Here is a 22,062-nt window from a genome sequence, read left to right on the forward strand (position 1 = left end):
AGAAAATCAACTGCTGCCACCCTTAAATAATATTAGCAATCACATAAAAAAATACAGTTCCTTCAAAAGTAGTGCAATAATTTAAATTGACAAACACATAAATTCCTAAGTTGGCTAACCCGATCGTGTGTACACAAGTCCATCGGACTAAAGTCAAAAGTACAAACACGCATACTCAGAACCAATGCTAAAGATCAGACAACAACAGCAGAAGTTGCCCACAGGGTGGCGGTAAAGAGCTGACAAAACACGTGATTTGGTGAAAGTTGGCTGAAAAATTCCTACCGTGTGTATGCATACCAAGTTCACGGTCAACGCCCATTCGGAGCAAAATCCACGGAAAAGTCAGATGGAAGTCCAATCGTGTGTATGAGGCTTAAGAGTGGTGCAAATCGAAGACTGGGTGAGATGCTGCTCAAAGATAATCAACTGCTGCCACCCTTAAATCAATAATATTAACAACCACATAGAAAAAATACAGTTCCTTCAAAATGTAGTGCAATAATTTAAATTCACAAACACATAAATTCTGACACTGATCAGAAGTGACACGCTAAGAGTGATGCAATCGAAGACTGGGTGAGATGCAGCATCCACTGGTCCTACCGGCACTGGTGGTTCTGATGCTGATGGTTTTATAGATTTTGATGGGCCTATTTTTTATTGTTTTTGTGAGTGTTTTTTTAATCCGAGCCTGTTTTAATAAAAGTGAGGTACAGGATTACGCAATGCGAGTTCTTTTTATTTCTGATCCCCAGTGAAGTTACGATGGGGGAATTGGACTGAGAAGGAAAGGGTCAGAGATGGTGACTGTCCTCGGAGCCATTAGGGAGGACATAAGTTTAAACACTGATCAGTAAAATGCAAGGCAAATTTGTCTGGTTAGTTTGGTGACCTTTGGGAGTGGAAACTTTTAATATGCACTGTGGTGTGGCGCATGGAGGAGTAAGAATTCATTGTGCACATATGAATGAAGACTAATGGGCACTTTAGGATACTGGATATAAGAACTTTATTGTTTGTGGAACACCTTCACTTGTTAATTGATTGTTCTACCTATTGATGGAATTGTCTTTCTTCTATTTGGTTGTTAGTACATATACAGTATATATACATTGCTCAAAAAGATTAAAAGAACACTTTAGATCAGATCTCAATGGGTAAAAATATCATGCTGGATATCTATACTGATATGGACTGGGTAATGTGTTAGGGGTATCCTGGGGCATGTCCTGGGCTATTTCCTCCCAGATCTGGATCAGGGCATCACTGAGCTCCTGACCAGACTGAGGTGCAACCTGGTGGCATCAGATGGCCCGAAATATAATGTCCCAGAGGTGTTCTATTGGATTTAGGTCAGGTGAGCATGGGGGCCATTCAATGGTATCAATTCCTTCATCCTCCAGGAACTGGCTGCATACTCTCCCCACATGAGGATGGGCATTGTCATGCACCAGGAGCTTTCCAGGACCCACTGCACCAGCGTAAGGTCTGACAATGGGTCCAAGGATTTTATCTTGATACCTAATGGAAGTTAGGGTGCCATTGTCTTGTCTGTAGAGGTCTGTGTGTCCCTTCATGGATATACCTCCCCAGGCCATTATTGACCCACCACCAAACCGGTCATGCTGAGTGATGTTACTCTTTCACATCTGTCACATGTGCTCAGGGTGAACCTGCTCTCACCTGTGAAAAGCACAGGGTGCCAGTGGTGGACCTATCAATTCTGGTGTTCAATGGTAAATGCCAATCGAGCTCCATGGTGCCGGGCAGTGAGCACAGGACCCACTAGAGGATGTCGGGCCCTCAGGCCACACTCATGAAGTATGTTTCTGATTGTTTGGTCAGAGAAATTCACACCAGTGGCCTGCTGGATGTAATTCTGTAGGGCTCTGACAGTGCTCATCCTGTTCCTCCTTGCACAAAGGAGCAGATACTGGTCCCGCTGATAGGTTAAGGTCCTTCTATGGCCCTGTCCAGCTCTCCTAGTGTAACTGCCTGTCTCCTGGAATCTCCTCCATGCTTTTCAGACTATGCTAGGAGACAGGGCAAACCTTTTGGCATAGTTACTTATTGATGTGCCTTCCCGGAGGCGTTGGACTGTGTGTGCAACCTCTATACGGTCCAGGTATCGCCTTATGCTACCAGTAGGGACATTGACCCTAGCCAAATGCAAAACTAGTGAAAAACAGTTAGAAAAAATTAGTAGGGTAAAAAAATGTCAGTGGCCTCCACCTGTAAAACCATTCCTGTTTTGGAGGTCCTCTCATTGTTGCCCATCTTGTGCACCTGTTGTTATTTCATTAACACTAAAGCAGCTGAAACTGATTAACAACAACCTCCCCAACAACTTACCAGATCAATATCCCAGGAGTTTAATTGACTTGATGCTATACTCCAGTGGTGGCTGGTGCTGTATATTTTGAAGGGGGGCAGCAAACAAGACACTCGCTGCCACCCCCACCTGTCGGTCGGTCAGTGTCAATACCCCGCCTCCCTGTCTCTCGCTCGTCCATCCATCCCCCCACCAGCCCCATCTAGGTAGCTTTGGCTTCTTGCTGCTTGGCGGCTTCACCCTGTGTCTCTGGCTTCATAGCAGCTTCCTTCTTGGTGGCTTCCCTCCTCCTTCCCTCGGCGACCAATACAATCGCTTCTACTCTCGACCAATCGGGTCTTACGACTCGCTTCCTGATTGGCTGGGAGGAGAATCAGGAATATAATAGCGAAAATGAATTTGCTATTGTCACACAACTGGGTGGGCTCAGGGCGCATTGCTCTGTGCCCTGAGCTTACCCTTTTTTGAAGAAAATTAGAGCCCCGGGCTGTATTCTTGTGCTTCAAAAAAATTAAAAAAACATTGAAATCCATGCATCCAGCGCCCTGCATGTAGATTAGGGGCCAGACACATGGATTAGGGGGGCGATGCCCCTGTGCCCCTAGTGGATGGGCTGTCACTGTTAAACTCAGATTAAAAAGTGTTCCTTACATTTTTTGTAGCAGTGTATATATACTGCTGTACAGAGGATTGGTGTTTGACATCATGTGTACAAAAGCTATCTGGCTGCCTGAAACAGGAGGAAGTTGGAGCTGCACCCTGACATGAAATCTGTTGCTCAAAGAGTTCTACATCCTGTAATGACATTTGATGACTATGAAGGAAGAAAGAAACTTGGCCTTATATAAGTAAACAAAAGTTCAAAGCTTTATTTTCTCATTATTTTATCTCTCAAAGCTTTATTTTATCATCATCCTAAATGATAAGCCTGCACAAGGGGGAAAATGGGAAAACCACATAATATCGGCATGTGACATCATCAATAAACCTGGACACATCAGAGACATGTAATTGAACACAATTGGTGAATGAGCAAGAGACACAACACTTCAGATACAATAACAGTCAAACAAAACTGTGCATAAGTTCATGTTCACAATACATGGGTGTCGTACATTAAGGGAAGTGCTTTAAAAACCGAGTGATACCAGGAAAGTTAGGCTTTAGGAAAATCAACTGGAAGGAGGGAACAAGAAAGGGGGAATGGGGGAAGAGAGAATTGGGGAGAGATTACAATCCTCCATGGACCCAGGTCAAGAGGTTGCATAGAGAAATCATAGGGTGCTTAGACTATTAGGGTCCAAGGATGGCAGAGTGTAGGTGGGCTATGTTTCCCAGATTTCGAGGAATCCCAGTTGTGAGTCATTAAGAACACTGGACATTTCCTCGTTTATAAGCATCATGTTCATACGGTCCATAATTTCATGAAAAGCTACTGAGGACTTTTTCAGGCCTTGGCTATAGTTTGCTTTGCAGCTAAAAATATGTAGGTTACCAATTTATGCTGACATGAAAAGAATCCCAGGATCAGTTCGGTGAAAAGGGGCCATATGGCCTTTTTTGGGGAATAATAAATGAAAAATAGACTGAAACAGTCCAAAAGATCGGGACCAAAACGCTGTGCGTTTAGAATTAGAACCATACATGGGCTGCATCCCCATGTTAGCAGTCTTCCAAATCCATAGACACCGCAAGATCCCTTTCCCGATTCGTAACGTAGAAAAGAAAGGAAAGGGAGCCTCTAGCATTCAATGTAGAGTATAATGTAAAGATAAGTTTGAGCGACCCTGGGCAATGTAGACACAAATGTTCAAAGGGTGTTTTAGTAGATAGGAAATCTTCAATTTTCCTTAGGGCCAGAATCTAGTGTCTCAGCTATAAGTAACAAAGATGTTATGGGTGCATCAATATATTATTTAAAGGAAGCTCAGGTGGGAAAATTGCAGGAAATCAAAAAGTGGTGGATGTATGTGAAACCATGTGAAGTCCACCAAGCAAAGGATTTTGGTTGATTTAAACCTAGGGCAACGGTGGGTTATAAAGGATAGGCAAACGGGGAAGGAGGGGGACAGTAATTTGCCTGACCTTTAAATTATGAGTCATTAAAGCCCTTATATGGGGTGGGGCGAGCTTTGTGTGGAAGCACAATAAGGATGAAATTGGAACCGGGTCACAGTTTGGTAGTTCTAGAAACAGCTGTAAAGGAACTTCTGAAGTGGCATGTCAAACCAACAGTTGTGAGATTTGTGCTGCTTTCTAATATCGCTCGATATTAGGTAACCCTTAGGCCACCTTGACGTCTATGGGTGTATGAGGTAAGTCAAGGGACCCAGGGGGGGGGGGGGTTTGTAGATCCAAATAAAACAAATGATCTGGTTCTGTAAGAGTCATAGGTAAAAAGCAGGTACAGATACTGGTAAGGTCCAAAAGTAGTGATGGGCTTTAGGAAGGATGTTACTGTATCTTTATCAAATTAATGATCTACCCACAAAAGTGTTGGACGTAAGGGAGGTAAGGGTGGGGTCCGTATTCATACCTAGATAGTCTATTGTCTGGGGTGCCCAGATATAAGGAAAGTTAGATTGGATTATAGGAGACCAGCTCCGGAGGGAGCGAGATGTTGAGAGCCTTTTTTTTGGCCAGAGTCACTGGAAGACCTGAGAGATAACCACAAACTTTGTGAGAACACGCTGAAGATTTGGAAGTGTTACATGGGAAGAAGGACACATTCTGACATGGAAGAAATCTGCAACATTTCTTTCCTAGGGACATGTCACTAAAATCTGGGTCAACCCCCCTTAATAGACTCCTCATAAAACCCACAGCAATAAAGAGTGATAAGCATGTGATAATCTCTGTAATGTGGCCTTTAAAAAATTATCCATAGGGTAAACAGAAAATGTATCAGGTAAATGCATTGCATGAATCTATGTATTGTTGCTGCCGCCCACTATTCAGATGGCCGGCCCCCTGGTGAGGGCCGGCCATCTGAATAACGGCAGCTGGTTGGCTTTGTAAGTGCCTATCAGAGCCACCGTGTATCGTGTCCTCATCTCACTTAGTAGATTCAAGCAAAGCGCAAATGCTCGTAAATTAGTAACTCGGGTTCACCATCCTCAACCGTCTTGAGAACATCAAAGCGTTAAAAAGGCTCTCCCTTATTACTTTTCACCTTTTTCTTTAAAACAACAAAAGAATTGGTATATAGAATAGAATAGAGTAGTGGGCAAGACAACCCTAAAAAAGGAGGGGGAGGGGACAAAAGGGGGAACAGACAGGCATGTCGATGGTATAAAGATACGGTCAGAGTGCCCGGCCAGGGACGAGCTAAGAGGGTCTGCCCTTGATCCGAGAAAATGAAAACGTTCCATTTACTCCAAGTGTAGTTCTCGCGCCTATGCTCTACCTTCCTCAGCCAACACGCAGTGGTCGGTGGGCACTGTTGTTTTCAATACAGAGGTATGCATGCCTTGGCGGCGTTTAGCAAGTGATTTTTTTGCAGATTTTGGCCGAGATTTTTGAGTGGTGTAGGAGGAAAAACGCGGCATCCTCCGGAATGTTATATTCCGTAAATTTCTGCGTGATGCGGCGGACTTCTCCCCAGAAGTTCTCCAATCTAGGGCAGGACCAGAAGATATATAATAGGGACCCCTCCTCCTCCCTGCAGCGCCAGCATCGGTCCAAGGTGTTGGGGAAGCACTTATGCAGTCTAGTGGGTGTCAGGTACAATCTAGTCAATATTTTAAAATTAGTTTCCTGTGATTTGTTGCACAGTGAAGATTTGATGGCGAAATTGATAATACGTTGTTTTGTGTCATAGAGAATGTACAGTTTAGATCTTTCTCCCACCTGCCAAAACAGGGTAGGTGTGGTAGTTCCGAAGGTGTATTCAGTAAAGAATACATCTTGGACAGGATTTAGGACAGTGGTTGGGTACCCGAACAGTAGTCTTCAAAGGTCGTCAGCTGGCGAGAAAAGTTTTGCGGATCAGGGATAGAGCGTAGGAAGTGGTGCCATTGCACCGCCTTCCAGAAGGGTAGTTGGTAGGTGCCATCGCTTCAGTTAGTTCCGAAATGGATGGCCAACGCCCCTCGGTAACAAATCGAGAGGCCTGGTCGTGACCGGAGTCTCTCAATGTTGGGTACTCCGCAGGTCGCTCTTTTTTTATATCTCTCACTGATGTTTCTCTCTCTGATGCCTCTCTGTCTCTGATATCCCTATCTCTGGTGCCTCTCTCTCTGTGATATCTCTTTCTCTCTCTCTCTCTGATGTCTCTCTCACGGATGTCCTTCTTTCTCTCCGATGTCTCGCTCTTTCTTTGATGTCTCTCTCGGATATCTTTCTCTCTTTGATGTCTCTCTCTCTGCTGTTTCTCTTTTTCTTTGATATCTCTCTCTCTCTCTCTAAAGCCTCTCTCTCTGTTACCTCTCTCTCTGTGATGTCTCTCTCTCTCGCTCTGATGTCGAGCCCTCTCTCTGATATCTCTGTCTCTGATGTCCCTCTCTCTCATCTCTCTCTCTCTCTGATGTTTGTCTCTCTCTCATGTCTCTCTCTCTCTGATGTGTGTCTCTCTTTCTCTCTCTGACCCTTCTCTCTCTCTGATGTCTCTCTCTGTGATGTCTCTTTGTTTCTCTCTGATATCTGTCTCTCTGACATCACATCTCTCTGTCTCTCTCTGATGTCTCTCTCACGGATGTCCTTCTTTCTCTCCGATGTCTCGCTCTCTCTTTGATGTCTCTCTCGGATATCTTTCTCTCTCTCTGATGTCTCTCTCTCTGCTGTTTCTCTTTTTCTTTGATATCTCTCTCTCTAAAGCCTCACTCTCTGGTACCTCTCTCTCTCTGTGATGTCTCTCCCTCTCTCTGATATCTCTGTCTCTAATGTCTCTCTCTCTCTCATCTCTCTCTCTCTCTGATGTTTCTCTCACTCTGATGTCTCTCTCTCTCTCTCTCTCTCTCTCTCTCTCTCTCTCTCTCTCTCTCTCTCTCTCTCTCTGATGTGTGTCTCTCGTTCTCTCTCTGACCCTTCTCCCTCTCTGATGTCTCTCTCTGTGATGTCTCTTTCTTTCTCTCTGATATCTGTCTCTCTGACATCACATCTCTCTCTCTCTGATGTCTCTCTTTCTGCATACTCTGCTGACTCGGTGAGCTTTGTTCCCTGGATCTCTGGAGGAGAGGAGAGCGGAAAGTGAAAGTAAACTCAGCTCTGATCTCAGTCACAGCTCACAGCCAGTTACAATGCAGCAGCAGGCACTCCCCCTTCACACAAGCTTCCATACCTCCCAACTGTCCCTGATTTCGAGGGACTGTCCCTGATTTGAGCAATGTCCCTCTGTCCCTCATTCCTACTCACTTGTCCCTCATTTTGGTCTGATCTATATAGATGTATATAAAATGCACTTTTTATTTATGAAAAGGTGTTTCCCAGTGCTAAACCTTTCAACTGATTTCTAAATTGCTGCATTTGTAAATTCAAAAAGCCAATATAAAGGAATAGTAGTGTTAAAATAAGCACTTGTGGGTTTAACCAATCTTATTTTTTTTTGTACAATTCTCCTTTAAGGGGGCGTGGCAAAAGGTGTGTCCTGTGCCTGCATACTTTTGCTGATAGGTGTCCCTCATTCCCATCTCAGAAAGTTGGGAGGTATGAGCTTAGGCAGGTGTCTCATTACACAGGCTGACAACCAAAGGGGAAGGGATGTGGCACCACCATTTTTTTTATGTTGTCAGGTTTTTTTAATTAGGAGAGTGGGAAGGATTACAGATGGCAGGCTGTACCTTTCATACTATGCACAAATGATTATTTATTTATGTAGCGTTACCCTCCTGAGGGCTGCTGAGTTTAGTAGTCCACCTGTCACCCTGACCAGCCGGGCACACACTTTTACACTCCTCAGAGACAATAAAGCAGTCCTTGCGTTTTGTTTTTTTGTTTATTTTATTGAGGGGCATTAAACTTGGATAGGGATGGGGACTTATCAGGGATCAGAACATTGCAATTCGGTACTAAAGTATATATACATCTGGTATATACATCACTCCATTTATCCTCCTGTGCATCACTTCCTCTCTTTGGAGAGGAAGTGATGTACATACTCAGTGGCGGCTGGTGCTGACATGTTTTGGGGGGGAGCAAACAAATTAAAAAATTATGAAAAATACTGAAAAAAAACCCCATCGATTGCAGCCTCACTGTGCCCATCAATTGCAGCCACTGTGCCCATTAAATGTAGCCAGTGGCCCAGATTCAAGAAGCTCTTGCGCCCGCGCAACCATAGGTTGCGCGGCGCAAGGGCTTACTTGCTCCGGTGTAACGAGTGCTCCTGATTCAGGAACCTCGTTACACCGACTGCAGCCTAGGATGTGACAGACATAAGCCTCCTTATGCCTTCACATCCCAGGCTGCATTCTTGCGTTGGCCGCTAGGGGGCGCGGCCATTGTGATCGGCGTATAGTATGCAAATTGCATACTACCACCGATTCACAAAAGTTGCGCGGGCCCTGGGCACGCAAGGTACGGAGTTTCCGTACGGCAACTTTAGCGCAAGGTTGCTCCTGCTAATAGCAGGGGCAGCCAATGCTAAAGTATAGCTGCGCTTCCCGCTTGTGAAATTTTAATTTCACGTCGGTTACGTAAGTGGTTCGTGAATGGCGCTGGACGCCATTCACGTTCACTTAGAAGCAAATGACGTCCTTGCGACGTCATTTGCCGCAATGCACGTCGGGAAAGTTTCCTGACGGAGCATGCGCTGTTCGCTCGGGGCGGGAGCGCGCCTAATTTAAATGATTCCCGCCCCCGGCGGGATCATTTACATTAGGCGCCCTTACGCAGGGCTAATTAGCATTGCACCCGCGCAATTTACGGAGCTAATGCTCCGTGAATCGCGGGCAAAACGAAATATTTGCGTGGGCGCAGAGAAAAATCTTTGCTCTTTGCCCACGCAAATATTGCCCCGATCTACCTGAATCTGGGCCACTGTGTCCATACCTGTACGTTACCTATATGTCGGCCGAGGTGTCCCGCAATCATGTCACGGAGCTGCAAAACAGGGGGATGCCTGTGTAAACAAGGCATTTCCCTGTTCTGCCTAGTGACAGAACACTGATCTACTGCTCCCTGTGATCGTGAGCAGTGATCAGTTTCGTGTTACTGGTAGCCCAGCCCCCCCACAGTTAGAATCACTCTCTAGGACACACTTAACCCTAGTGGTTAACCCCTTTCCTGCCAGTGTCATTTACACAGTAATCAGTGCATTTTTATAGCACTGATGTCTGTATAAATGACAATGGTCCCAAAATAGCATCAAAAGTGTCCGATGTGCGTTTTTTTTTTTTTTATATATAAAAATGCCATAAAACTACCCCCTATTTCAGTAGACGCTATAACTTTTGCGCAAACCAATCAATATATGCTTATAGTGATTTTTTTTACCAAAAATATGTAGAAGAATACGTATCGGCCAAAACTGAGGAAAACATTTTTTATATATATATATATATTTTTGGGGTATATTTATTATAGCAAAAATTCTAAAATATAGAATTTTTTCAAAATTGTCTCAATTTTTTGGTTTATAGCGCAAAAAACCTGCATGGTGATCAAATACCACCAAAAGAAAGCTCTGTTTGTGGGAAAAAGGACGTCAATTTTACTTGGGTGCAACGTTAAAGCGACGCAGTGCAGAATCGCAAAAAACGGCCCCGGTCATTGGGCAGCTAAATCCTCCGGGGGCTGAAATGGTTAACAATTAGCAATTCTATACAAAAGGATGATTTTCTTTACGACACTTCGCTGTGACAAAACGGATGGAAATCTCTTGTGTGTCATCAGTCAAAAGGTTAAAACAAAAACAAAAAAGGGTATTTTTCTTCCGTCCCTCTTCTATGTTTCTATGAGCTGGGTGCAGTGAAGCTTACAAAACAGATTATGCCCTGGTTCACACTGGGCTGCGGGAGTGAAGCCGTGCGAGTTCAGCAGAACTCGCACGATTTCATTCCCGCCGGCAGTCCCGATTTCGGCCGCGATTTAAAAGACATCTGTGCAGGTTTCTGCACAGATGTCTATGTAAATCGTGGCCCGAAATCGAAAAAAGTAGTACAGGAACTACTTTTTGAAATCGGTGCAGCGCCGCAGATGCGGCGTCGCACCGATTAGGACGGTGTCACTGCCGACAATTGGCGGCAAATGCCGCCGATTTGAGATGCGATTTCACATGTGAAATCGCATCTCAAATCGAAGGAAATCGTACCCAGTGTGAACCTGGGCTAAAGCGCACACATGCAAAAATGACCTTTATCCTGCAAGGCTAGTTATAAACACCTGAACATATTCAAAAATACGGGGGTTTGGTCACACTATATGGTCATATAGTGCTAAGCCCACTTACTGCGACAAAGTACCCCGAATTAGTGGGTCCTACCCTAGTAATAGAATGAAAGAACCTGGGTCTCAACCATGGGAGATAAACTCCTCTATATGGGAGAACTGAAGGGATTCTTCCTATACACTGGTGGCTACTAATGTGAGGTAAAGAAGAGGGGGAGGGGTGCTCCAGCCCAAGAGACCTGGTCAGGGTCTATACAAAATACAAAGACATACTTGGGGGGCACACCCAAAAAATGCTATACATCTAAGATGATGCTGCTATAAGACCAAAGACAGTACACATGCAAAAATGCGCACACATGCAAAAATGACATTTATCCTGCAAGGCTAGTTAAAGTGAAGGTTCACCCGGAAATGTTAATTTTTAACATTAGATTGATGCTCATTTTGTCAAGGGGAATCGGGTAGTTTTTTTAAAAACGAAGCAGTACTTACCGTTTTAGAGAGCGATCTTCTCCGCCGCTTCCGGGTATGGTCTTCGGGACTGGGCGTTCCTATTTGATTGAAAGTCTTCCGACAGGCTTCCGACAGGCGCATCTATCGCGTCCCGATTTTTCGAAAGTAGCCGAACGTCGGTGCGCAGGCGCCGTATAGAGCCGCACCGACGTTCGGCTTCTTTCGGCTACTCGTGACGCGGTGTATGCGACCGTCGGAAGCCTGTCAATCAAATAGGAACGCCCAGTCCCGAAGACCATATCCGGAAGCGGCGGAGAAGATCGCTCTCTAAAACGGTAAGTACTGCTTCGTTTTAAAAAAAAACTACCCGATTCCCCTAGACAAAATGAACATCAATCTAATGTTAAAAAAATAATTTCGGGTGAACTCCCGCTTTAAAAACACCTGAACATATTAAAAAATACGGGGGTTTTGTCACACTATTTGGTCATATAGTGCTAAGCCCACTTAGGCCCCTTTCACACTGGGGCGTTTTTCGAGCGTTATTTGAGCGTTTTTCGAGTGTTATTACAGCGTTATTACAGTGTTTTTCGAGCGTTATTATAGCGTTATTCGAGCGAAGCCTCATCTGCAATCCCAATGTACTAGTAAAGCACAGCTAAGACCCTAACGTTTTAGGGAATTTTTGCAGTGCCTTGGTGTGAAAGGGTAAGGCGTTTTTACAGCGCTTTTCAATTCATTTCAATGGAGAGGGGCGTTTTTGGAGTGTTTTTTTCAGCGCCCAAAAGCTGCTCCAAAGATGCTGCTTGCAGGACTTTTCTCAACGCCCCGCCAGTGCAACGCCTCAGTGTGAAAGGGTAAGGCGTTTTTACAGCGCTTTCCATTCATTTCAATGAAGAGGTGCGTTTTTGGAGCATTTTTTTCAGCGCCCAAAACCTGCTCCAAAGATGCTGCTTGCAGGACTCAGTGTGAAAGGGTCCATTGAGATGCATGGGGAGCATTTTATGAGCGTTTTAAGAGTGCTATTTTTTAACGCTAAAACGCTGTAAAAACGCTTCAGTGTGAAAGGGGTCTAACTGCTACAAAGTTCCCCCCGAAGGGGCTGAAGTGGTTAACAATTAGCGATTCTATACAAAATGATGATTTTCTTCACGACAATTCGCTGTGACAAAACGGATGGAAATCTCTTGTGTGTCATCAGTGAAAAGGTTAAAACAAAAACAGGGTCTTTTTCTTCCGTCCCTCTTCTATGTTTCTATGAGCTGGGTGCAGTGAAGCTTACAGAATCTGGTTTTAGAAGTCCGACCCTGAAAGTTTGCTTTTACTCATGCCCAATGTTTGCTGATTTCGTCATACCATATCAATTCTTGGGAAATGCGTGCAGTAAAAGGGCCGCTAGGTGGGTTCAAATATGAGAGAGACATGCAGCAGCTTTCCAAGCTGGAGGAGAGCAGATTTGCATAGTGTCCTGCCCACAGTATGTGTCAGTGCTGGGAAATTGTGCGATCACAAAGTACAGAAGGAAAAAAAAAAAAAAAGAGTTGAACGCAGTAGGCTGGGCAATCCTGCCTGAGAGCTGAAGAGGAAATACGTGCATGTTGTTAATAAGAGCTGTAAAAAACACATTTTCGGAAAGAGCGAAGAGCGTCCCACCTAACTCTGCTGCTCCAGGGGACAGCTGACAGATGGGTAGATCGATATGTAAGTTCACCAAATGCTGCTTGAACTTTTTTTTCTTAACAAATGTCATAGGGAGTAACGGCTGTGCTTTGTCAGTGGTTGTCACCGAGGACATCCACACAGGGACACATCGGGCTTGATCTACTAAAACTGGAGAGCGCAAAATCTGGTGCAGTTGTGCATGGTAGCCAATCAGCTTCTAACTTCAACTTGTTCAATTAAGCTTTGACAAAAAAAAAAAAACTGAAAGCTGATTGGTTTCTATGCAGAGTTAAAGGCGTTGTAAAGGAAAACGTTTTTTAATGCATTCTATGCATTAAGGTGAAAAAACTTCAGAGTATACCAGCCCAGTGGCGTCACTAGGGTTGGTGTCACCCGGTGCGGTAAAACATGGTGTCACCCCCCCTCTGTCTAGGCTGCCCAGCACCAAGCAGGCAGCACAGGGGCATGGGGCGCACCCCAAACCAGCCCCTGTAAATGATAGTATAGGGCAGTATAGTGGCAGGTTAGGGTAGTATAGAGTGGTATAGGACAGGTTAAGTTGGTATAGGGCATGTTGGGGTGATATAGGGTAGTTTGGGGTGGTATAGGGCAAGTTAGGGTTGCATAGGGCAGGTTGGGGTGGTATAGGGCAAGTTAGGGTGGTACAGGGCAGGTTGGGGTGGTATAGTGCAAGTTAGGGTGGCATAGGGCAAGTTGGGATGGCATGGGAAAGGTTGGGGTGGTACAGGGCAAGTTAGGGTGGCATTGGGCAGGTTGGGGTGGTATAGGGCGAGTTATGGTGGCATAGGGCAGATTGGGGTGGTACAGGGCAAGTTAGGGTGGCACATGGCAAGTTGGGGTGGCATGGGAAAGTTTGGGGTGGTACAGGGCAGGCTGGGGTGGTACAGGGCAGGCTGTGGTGGCACAGGGCAGGCTGGGTGGTACAGGACAGGCTGGGGTGGTACAGGGCTGTTTGGGGGGGTACAGGGCAGGCTGGGTGGTAAAGGGCTGTTTGGGGTGGTACAGGGCAGGCTGGGTGATACAGGGCAGGCTGGGGTGGTACAGGGCAGGCTGGGGTGGCACAGAGCAGGCTGGGGTGGCACATAGCAGGCTGGGGTGGTACAGGGCAGGCTGGGGTGGTACAGGGCAGGCTGCGTGATACAGGGCAGGCTGGGGTGGTACAGGGCAGGCTGGGGTGGTACAGGGCAGGCTGGGGTGGCACAGAGCAGGCTGGGGTGGTACAGGGCAGGCTGGGATTGCACAGGGCAGGCTGGGCATGTCAGCTAAAAAAATAAAATAAATAAATAAAAATAAAACGAGATGGTGTCACCCCTCTTGCGGGTGTCACCCGGTGCGGACCGCACCCCCAGCACCCCCCTAGCAACGCCTCTGTACCAGCCCCCCCTGGCCCCCGTTATACTTACCTGACCCCTCGAAAGTCCCGCGCTCGGTCCCGAGATCCTCTTCGCTGCTCAGCCTGGCCGCTGATTGGCTAGAGCAGATGGATTGAGCGCAGCCATTGGCTGGCGCTGCAGTCAATCACATCCAGTGATGCGGCGCGCCAAGGGGTGGGGCCGAGTGATACAGTAAGCGGCTATGGCCGCTCGCTGTATCACGGGAGCATGCCCGCACGGACTACACACAAGCTCTTTCCCATGAACGTGTGTAGTTCGTACGGGGAGAGCAGAGACTGCCGCCGAGGGACACCAGAAGACGTGGATCGGGGATACTCTGTCCAAAACGAGCTGCACAGTGGAGGTAAGTATAACATGTTTGTTATTTTAAACAAAACATTTTTTTTCCCTTTAGTGACCCTTTAAGCCCTGTACACACCATCGGTTTGTCTGTTGAAAACAGACCGATGGGCCCCATCCGTCTATTTTCCATCGGTAAAAAAAAAAAAAATAGAACATGTTTTACATTTTTCCTATGGGTAAAAAAACTATTAAAAAAAACGACCGTCTGTGTGGAAGTCCATCGGTCAAAAGTCCACGCATGCTCAGAGTCAAGTCGACGCATGCTTGGAAGCATTGAACTTCATTTTTCTCAGCACGTCATAGTGTTTTTTACGTCACCGCGTTTTGCCACGGTCGGATTTTTGACTGATGGTGTGTAGGCAAGACTGATGAAAGTCAGCTTTATCGGATATCCGACAAAAAAATCCATCGGACTAGATTCCATCAGATGTCCGATTGTGTGTACAAGGCTTAAGGGCTCTGTCACACATGTTTACAGATGAAAAAGGGACATACATTAATCCCTATATCCGTTGACACCCGATCTCATCCGGAGGAAAAAACGATTTTTCCATCCGTCTGCAGATCAGATCGGGTGAACACAGATAGACGGTTCGTGTTCATCCGATCCCCCCATAGGGGAGAGCGGAGATCTGACAGGGCGGTCCCTGCACAGTGTGCAGGGACTGCCCTGTCATCCGCCAGCTCAGCGAGAGATCCCCGCTGAGCAAGCGGAGGTTCACGGAGCAGAGGGGCAGATCATCACGGATCCGTCCCATGTGAAAGAGCCCTTAAGTCTCAGCTATTCGACTGTAGATTCATAGTGTTAGAAAGTTTTTGAATAACTGTCATTTGTTTATTAACGACTAAACATGGATAAGAACATATGTCGCCAGCACACCATGGATTTATAAACAATAGTCCAAAAGTTTATTGAAGTTATCTCATCAAAGTAAGTGCAACGTTTCGAGGCCACAAAGGATACCTTCATCAGGTATGTGATGGTCTTGAAACATTGCACTTTATTGTGATGTGTTTAAAGCGGGAGTTCACTCATTTATTAAATTTTTTATTTTCTCCCCTTAGATTCCTGCTCGTTCGGTCTAGGGGAATCGGCTATTTGTATTAAAATATGATCCGTACTTACCCGTTTTCGAGATGCATCTTCTTCCGTCGCTTCCGGGTATGGGTCTTCGGGAGCGGGCGTTCCTTCTTGATTGACAGTCTTCCGAGAGGCTTCCGACGGTCGCATCCATCGCGTCACTCGTAGCCGAAAGAAGCCGAACGTCGGTGCGGCTCTATACTGCGCCTGCGCACCGACGTTAGGCTTCTTTCGGAAAATCGTGACGCGATGGATGCGACCGTCGGAAGCCTCTCGGAAGACTGTCAATCAAGAAGGAACGCCCGCTCCCGAAGACCCATACCCGGAAGCGACGGAGAGGAAGCATCTCGTAAACGGGTAAGTACTGCTCATATTTTAAAACAAATAGCCGATTCCCCTAGACAAAACGAGCAGGAATCAAAGGCTAAAAAGTGCTCTCTAAGGGTGAACCTCCGCTTTAATAAATGTTTGGATTATTGATTATGGATCCAAGGTGTGCTGGCGACATACTGGGGGTTATTTACTAAAGGCAAATCCACTTTTCACTACAATAGGGTGAACAGACATCCCGGGGACAGTCCCTGGATTGAGGACACGGTTCCCGCACCAAGTCTGTCCCCGGTTTTGATTAGATTTGAACAGGGGCTGAAGCAAAGGGTGACCAGACATCCCCAGTTTCCGGGGACAATCCCCGGATTGAGGACACTGTCCTCGGACCAAGTCTGTCCCCGGTTTTGTCCCCGGATTGGATTTGAACAGGGGCTGGAGCAATTTCAAAATTTCAAATTCAGTTCCGCTCGCATGTTCTTCTGCCTTGGCTCAAGTCCCGGCCAGCCACCTGCCTGCTTATCTCCTTGCCTTCCTTGGTGGAGTGAGCTTCCTCCGCTCCCCACTCAGTAGTATCCGGGGGCCCGTAGAGTAAGACTTGACAGGCTGTAAGGTGGGCAGCGGCGATGGGCAGAGAGTCACTGATTGCCGCCATTACTAGTAAAAAAAAATGTCCCCGGATTTAATTTAAAAAATCTGATCAACTTGCACTACAAGTGCACTTGGAAATGCAGTTGCTGTAGATCTGAGGGGAAGTTCTGAAATGAGGGGAAGCTCTGCTGATTTCTATCATCAAAGCAAAAATTCAGTTTTTTATTTTCCTTGCAAGCCCCCCTCAGATCTACAGCGACCGCACTTCCAAGTGCACTTGTGGACTTGCAGTGCACTTGTAGTGCACAGTGGATTTGATTGTTCTTATCAATGTTGATAGCAGTCAAGCTGCTGGTGGTTGCACATAATCCTCTTCCTCCAGTTCTTTCCCAGGGAAATGGAAATTGGGAAAATATCTAGTCTTCTATGGGGGCACATTCCATGAAAAAAAAAAAAGGTTGTTGAAGATGTACAAGGGCAAAACTCTGGGGCAGATCCACAAAGATCTGCCCCGGCGCAGCGTATCAGAGATACGCTACGCCGCCGTAACTTACTTGTGTTATCTTCGAAACCTTAAAGATTTCGCGCCGTAAGTTACGGCGGCGTAGTCTATCTCTGGCGGCGGAATTCAAATCCGCGATTAGGGGGCGTGTTTCATTTAAATGAAGCACGTCCCCGCGCCAAATGAACTGCGCATGCGCCGTCCCTAAATTTCCCGCCGTACATTGCGCTAAATGACGTCGCTAGGACGTAATTTTTTTTAACATAGACGTGAATTACGTCCATCCCGATTCACGAACGACTTACGCAAAAAAAAAAAATTAATTCAAATTAAACGCGGGAACGACGGCCATACTTAACATGGCAAGTCTAACTATACGCCGCAAAACACCAGCTTTAACTATACGCCGGAAAAAGCCGACTAGAGACAACGTAAAAGAATGCGACGGCCGCGCGTACGTTCGTGGATCGTCGGAAATAGCTAATTTGCATACCCGACGCGGAAAACGACGCAAACTCCACCCAACGGACGCCGAAGTATTGCATCTAAGATCCGAAGGCGTACGAAGCCGTACTCCTGTCGGATCTAACCCAGATGCCGTTGTATCTTGGTTTGAGGATTCAAACTAAAGATACGACGCAGGAAATTTGAAAGTACGCCGGCGTATCAGTAGGGTGACCACGTGTCCCGGATTGCCCGGGACTGTCCCTTAATTAATGCTTGTGTCCCGTGTCCCGGACACACTCATTACGGGACAATACAGAGTCCCGGAATTGGCCTGGGCAGATCTAATGCCCCCTAAAATAGCCTTTGTATACATCATCTCTGTCTCAGCCTGTGGTGGACCCCTAGCTGACAGAGAGTGAGACCCCTTTTTCTTTATTCACCGCCCCTGGCTCAGTGCCCAAACTGGTTGCTACCTGGCTGCCTCCCGCTTGGCGTGTAGCAACCAGTGACGTCAGAGTAGGAGAGAGGCAGAGACCTATCACAGCGGAGGAGAGTTTAACTTCCTCCTCCGCGCCTTCTGTTCAGCTCCACCCACCTACTCCTGTATGTTCTGGAGTCCAGCCAGCAGCCAGAAGAAACATCGGACTGTGAGACAGACTGCAGTGTACAGATGAGAGATGGTACAAACTAAGGCAAGTAACATTGCAAAGCACTGACCAGCAGATCCATCCGTGTTATAATCCTGTCGGCTCTCCCTCAGCAGTCAGAGTTCAGCACTTGTAAGAAGCTGGAGTGTCTGCACAGGACACGCAGAGGCTTGCTCCAGGCTGAGTAAGATAAGGCAGATAAGGGTCGGCAGGAGAGGACAGATTACACATGACACCCTGGATGGAAGGAGGAAACATCCTTAGATATCAGGGCAGGGTTCATGCTGGGACTTGTAATCCTTCACTTTTGGGGATGTGACTTCCCCCCAAAAGTGAAGAACTACAGGTGCCAGCATGAACCCCTCAGAGCTGAAGATGTTTCCTGCACACATGATAACTCCTCACACCCAGTCCTGTCCGGCTGCTCAATGTCTCTTCTCTCCCACTACTTGTTTGCCTCTCACTGCCCCCCCCCCTCCTCCCTCCCCCTCAGCCTTTCATGTTCTGCCACCTTTTCACCTACTAGTCTTGTTACCCCCCTCTGTTTACCAAGCAATCCTCTCAGGAGTGGCTCATCAGCGACTATCACAACCTCAGAATCCTGCCAGCATTCCATTCATTGCTCCTTCAAACTGCCAGAAATGTTTTAGTTACTCCACTGCAGCGGTGTAACTACAGGGGGCGCCATTGCAACCCAGCCTCATACTCCAGGGGGTCCATGCAGCTTCCCTCTAAACCTGGATAGGAGGGGTGGCATATAGAGGAACTGATGCCCTCCATGTTCTTCTTGCAGCCACTGAAGGCCTGCAGGAGGTAAAGGAGGAAAAGCGGGCATTCAGTGGCTGCAAGAAGAACATGGGGGGCATCAGTTTCTCTATATGCCACCCCTCCTATCCAGTTTTCTTCTGCTGCCCACAGGTTCCTCAACACTCTCCTGGCTGATCTTCCCCAGTAACTTCTCTGCTCTCTCCCACCTCACCCCCCATTCGCCAACCCCCTGCTGTCCTCTGGTCCCACCCTGTGCTGTTCTTCAGTCCCCCCTCCTGTGCTGTCCTCTGGTCCCACCTGTGCTGTTCTTCAGTCCCCCCCCCCTCCTGTGCTGTTCTTCAGTCCCCCCTCCTGTGCTGTTCTTCAGTCCCCCCTCCTGTGCTGTTCTTCAGTCCCACCCTGTGCTGTTCTTCAGCCCCCCTCCTGTGCAGTCCTCTGGTCCCACCTGTGCAGTCCTCTGGTCCCACCTGTGCAGTCCTCTGGTCCCACCTGTGCAGTCCTCTGGTCCCACCTGTGCTGTTCTCCAGTCCCCCACCTGTGCTGTTCTCCAGTCCCCCACCTGTGCTGTTCTCCAGTCCCCCACCTGTGCTGTTCTCCAGTCCCCCACCCCCTGCAGTTCATCAGTCCCCCCCTCCTGTGCTGTCCTCTGGTCCCACCTGTGCTGTTCTTCATCCCCCCTCCTGTGCTGTTCCTGATTTGGAGGAACTGTCCCTCATTTAGAGCATTGTCCCTCTGCCCCTCTGTTCCTCTTTCCTCCTTGTGTGTCCCTCAAGGAGCCAATATAAAAGAATAGTAGTGGTAAAAAAGCACCTGTGGGTTTAACCAGTTTTTCTTTGTTTATAATTCTCCTACATATTTTTGCTAATAGGTGTCCTTCATTTCCATCTCAGAAAGTTGGGAGGTGTGCCTCTATCCATCCCACTGCCCCTCTGACTACTCTGTGCCCCGACCACTCAGTTGTTTTTCTTGATGCCTAGGGCCCACTTTTGATCTCGCACATGGGCCCGCTGATTTCATACGCCCCTGCCCCAAAAATCTGCAAAAAAATGGGGGGGGGGGGGTGTCCCTGAATGGCAGTTTGGAAATGTGGTCACCCTACGTATCAGTAGATACGCCGGCGTACTCTCTCTGTGGATCTGCCCCTCTGTCTTTAAAAAGAAAGGATAAGATTGCTGATTTATTGCAAAGATATGATGAGAACGTGATGGCAAGTCTGTGAGCAGTAATGAACACATGGTCACAAGTGTTATCTCTTTAAACCACTGCACTGTCTGACTGTTATGAGAGTCTTAAAGGAGAAGTACAACCAAAGCTCGTTTGGCTGTATTTCTGTGGCTCACATAAATGCAGTTCGTTCTGCTCTCCTGTGACCCGTTTTCATCAGACAGCGGGTTGAAGCAGTGGCATCTTAAGAGCATTATAGGCCCCGGGCAATACAGTGCACTAGGACCCTGTCTATAGAATCACGCACGAGAATAAAAATGCAAATTGCCCCCCCCTCGCTAAAAAATGGCGGGGATTTACCACCAACGGCGCAATGCCCTAGTGTGAAAGTAGGCTAAGTCATTATGTGCCAGGCCCAGGGCCAAGCAGAAGCAAGCAGCCAATTAAATATAGTGCTCAATGTGAATCAAATAAATAATTATGCATAGCCATAGTTACCGGGCCGGCGCCGGGGGCTATGTCAGTGCGGAAGGCGGGTGAATGATGCTTGGCTGGGCCGCGTGCCCAATGCGAAAAGACAGCCCTGGGTTGAAGCCCGCTGTCTGCTGACATCACAGAGCTGGTCCAGGCTCGGGAAAGATTGCGTCCTTAGGCCTCATTTACACGAGGCAGACTCCGTTGCTACAGAGTGCGCCTGCTCCCGCCAGCTCAGCGGGAGATCAGTCCGCAGAGCGGGGAGGGGCTTGTCGGGCACCGCTGTCTCCTATGGAACGATTTGATGAAAACGGACAGCATGTCCGTTTTCATCAGATCTCACCTGATCCGATCCGCCATGGACGGATGGGGACGTGTCCCCATACGTCTGTTTTTAGCGGATCGCATAGGGTCGGATGTCAGCGGACATGTCTCCGCTGACATCCGACGCTCCATAGGGATGCATGGAGCGGCCGTTCAGGTCTGCCGTCAAAACTGACAGGCGGACCCGAACGGTCCGTCCGCGTGAATGAGGCCTTATGGTCAGGATCCACCCACATGCCTGGACCAGCACTTGGCTCAACCTCTCAGCAAGCCGCTGAGAGCCTGAGCCGGCCACTCCCACCCCCTCCACAGCCCAACACTCCAGAGAGCTGGTGACTGACAGTCACTGGCTCGCTGCTCATGGAGCTCTAAGTGTTTAATCGTTTAGTTCTCAGTCTTAGAGGCACCGGGGGACCGATGCTACATCCAGCTAGGTAAGTATGATTCTTGAAAAAAAATTTAAATCCCATACTTCTCTTTTAAGCCTGGTGCACACCATTCATTTTTTTTTCCTTTCAACCCCCGCGGGTTGAACAAAAAAAACTGTCAGCTCCAGTCGGAGCCACTGTACTAACCATGCAAGGTTAGTTCAGCAATCTTTCCCGCTGAGCTGTTGTGTTCTGACAGGGGGATGGTCCCCCCTACTAAAAACACTGTTCTTGAGTTGTCGTATTCTGTTTTTCTTTATAGTCTTTATGGACCTTGCTTTGTGCACTGGTGTAGCGTCATGTTGGAACAGGAAGGGGCCACCCCCAAAATGTTCCCACAAATTTGGGAGCATGAAATTGTCAAAAACTGAGGAGTTGCCTTCACTGGAACTAAGGAGCCAAGTCCAACCCCTGAAAAACAACCCCACACTAAACTTAATTCCCCCCCCTCTCAACCAAATGATTTGGACCAGTGCACAAAGCAAGGTTCATAAAGACATGGATGAGCGAGTTTGGGGTGGAGGAACTTGACTGGCCTGCACAGAGTCCTGACCTCACAAATTTGCTTCTAGAAGAATGGTCAAACATTCCCACAGACACACTCCTAAACCTTGTGGACAGCCTTCCCATAAGAGTTGAAGATGTTATAGCTGCAAAAGGGTGAGCCAACTCAATATTGAACCCGACAGACTAAGACTGGGATGCCATTAGTTCATGTGTCTGTAAGGGCAGGTATCTAATACTTATAGTAATATAGTTTATATTTGCATTTTA

The 22,062-nt window shown here is 47.3% G+C and overlaps 1 protein-coding gene across 1 annotated transcript in view; it reads left to right on the forward strand.

Moving 5' to 3' along the window:
- The first annotated feature begins 12,628 nt into the window (after positions 1-12,628).
- The window catches only part of LOC120943422 (interleukin-4 receptor subunit alpha-like), a 51,783-nt gene continuing 42,349 nt past the window's right edge, over positions 12,629-22,062 (forward strand). Inside the window, exon 1 of the mRNA XM_040356709.1 lies at positions 12,629-12,817. The gene's annotated coding sequence lies outside the window, so the exon portion shown is untranslated. The remainder of the gene's footprint in view (positions 12,818-22,062) is intronic.

Source organism: Rana temporaria, chromosome 6 (genome assembly GCF_905171775.1).
Source record: "Rana temporaria chromosome 6, aRanTem1.1, whole genome shotgun sequence".
Classification (NCBI taxonomy): domain Eukaryota; kingdom Metazoa; phylum Chordata; class Amphibia; order Anura; family Ranidae; genus Rana; species Rana temporaria.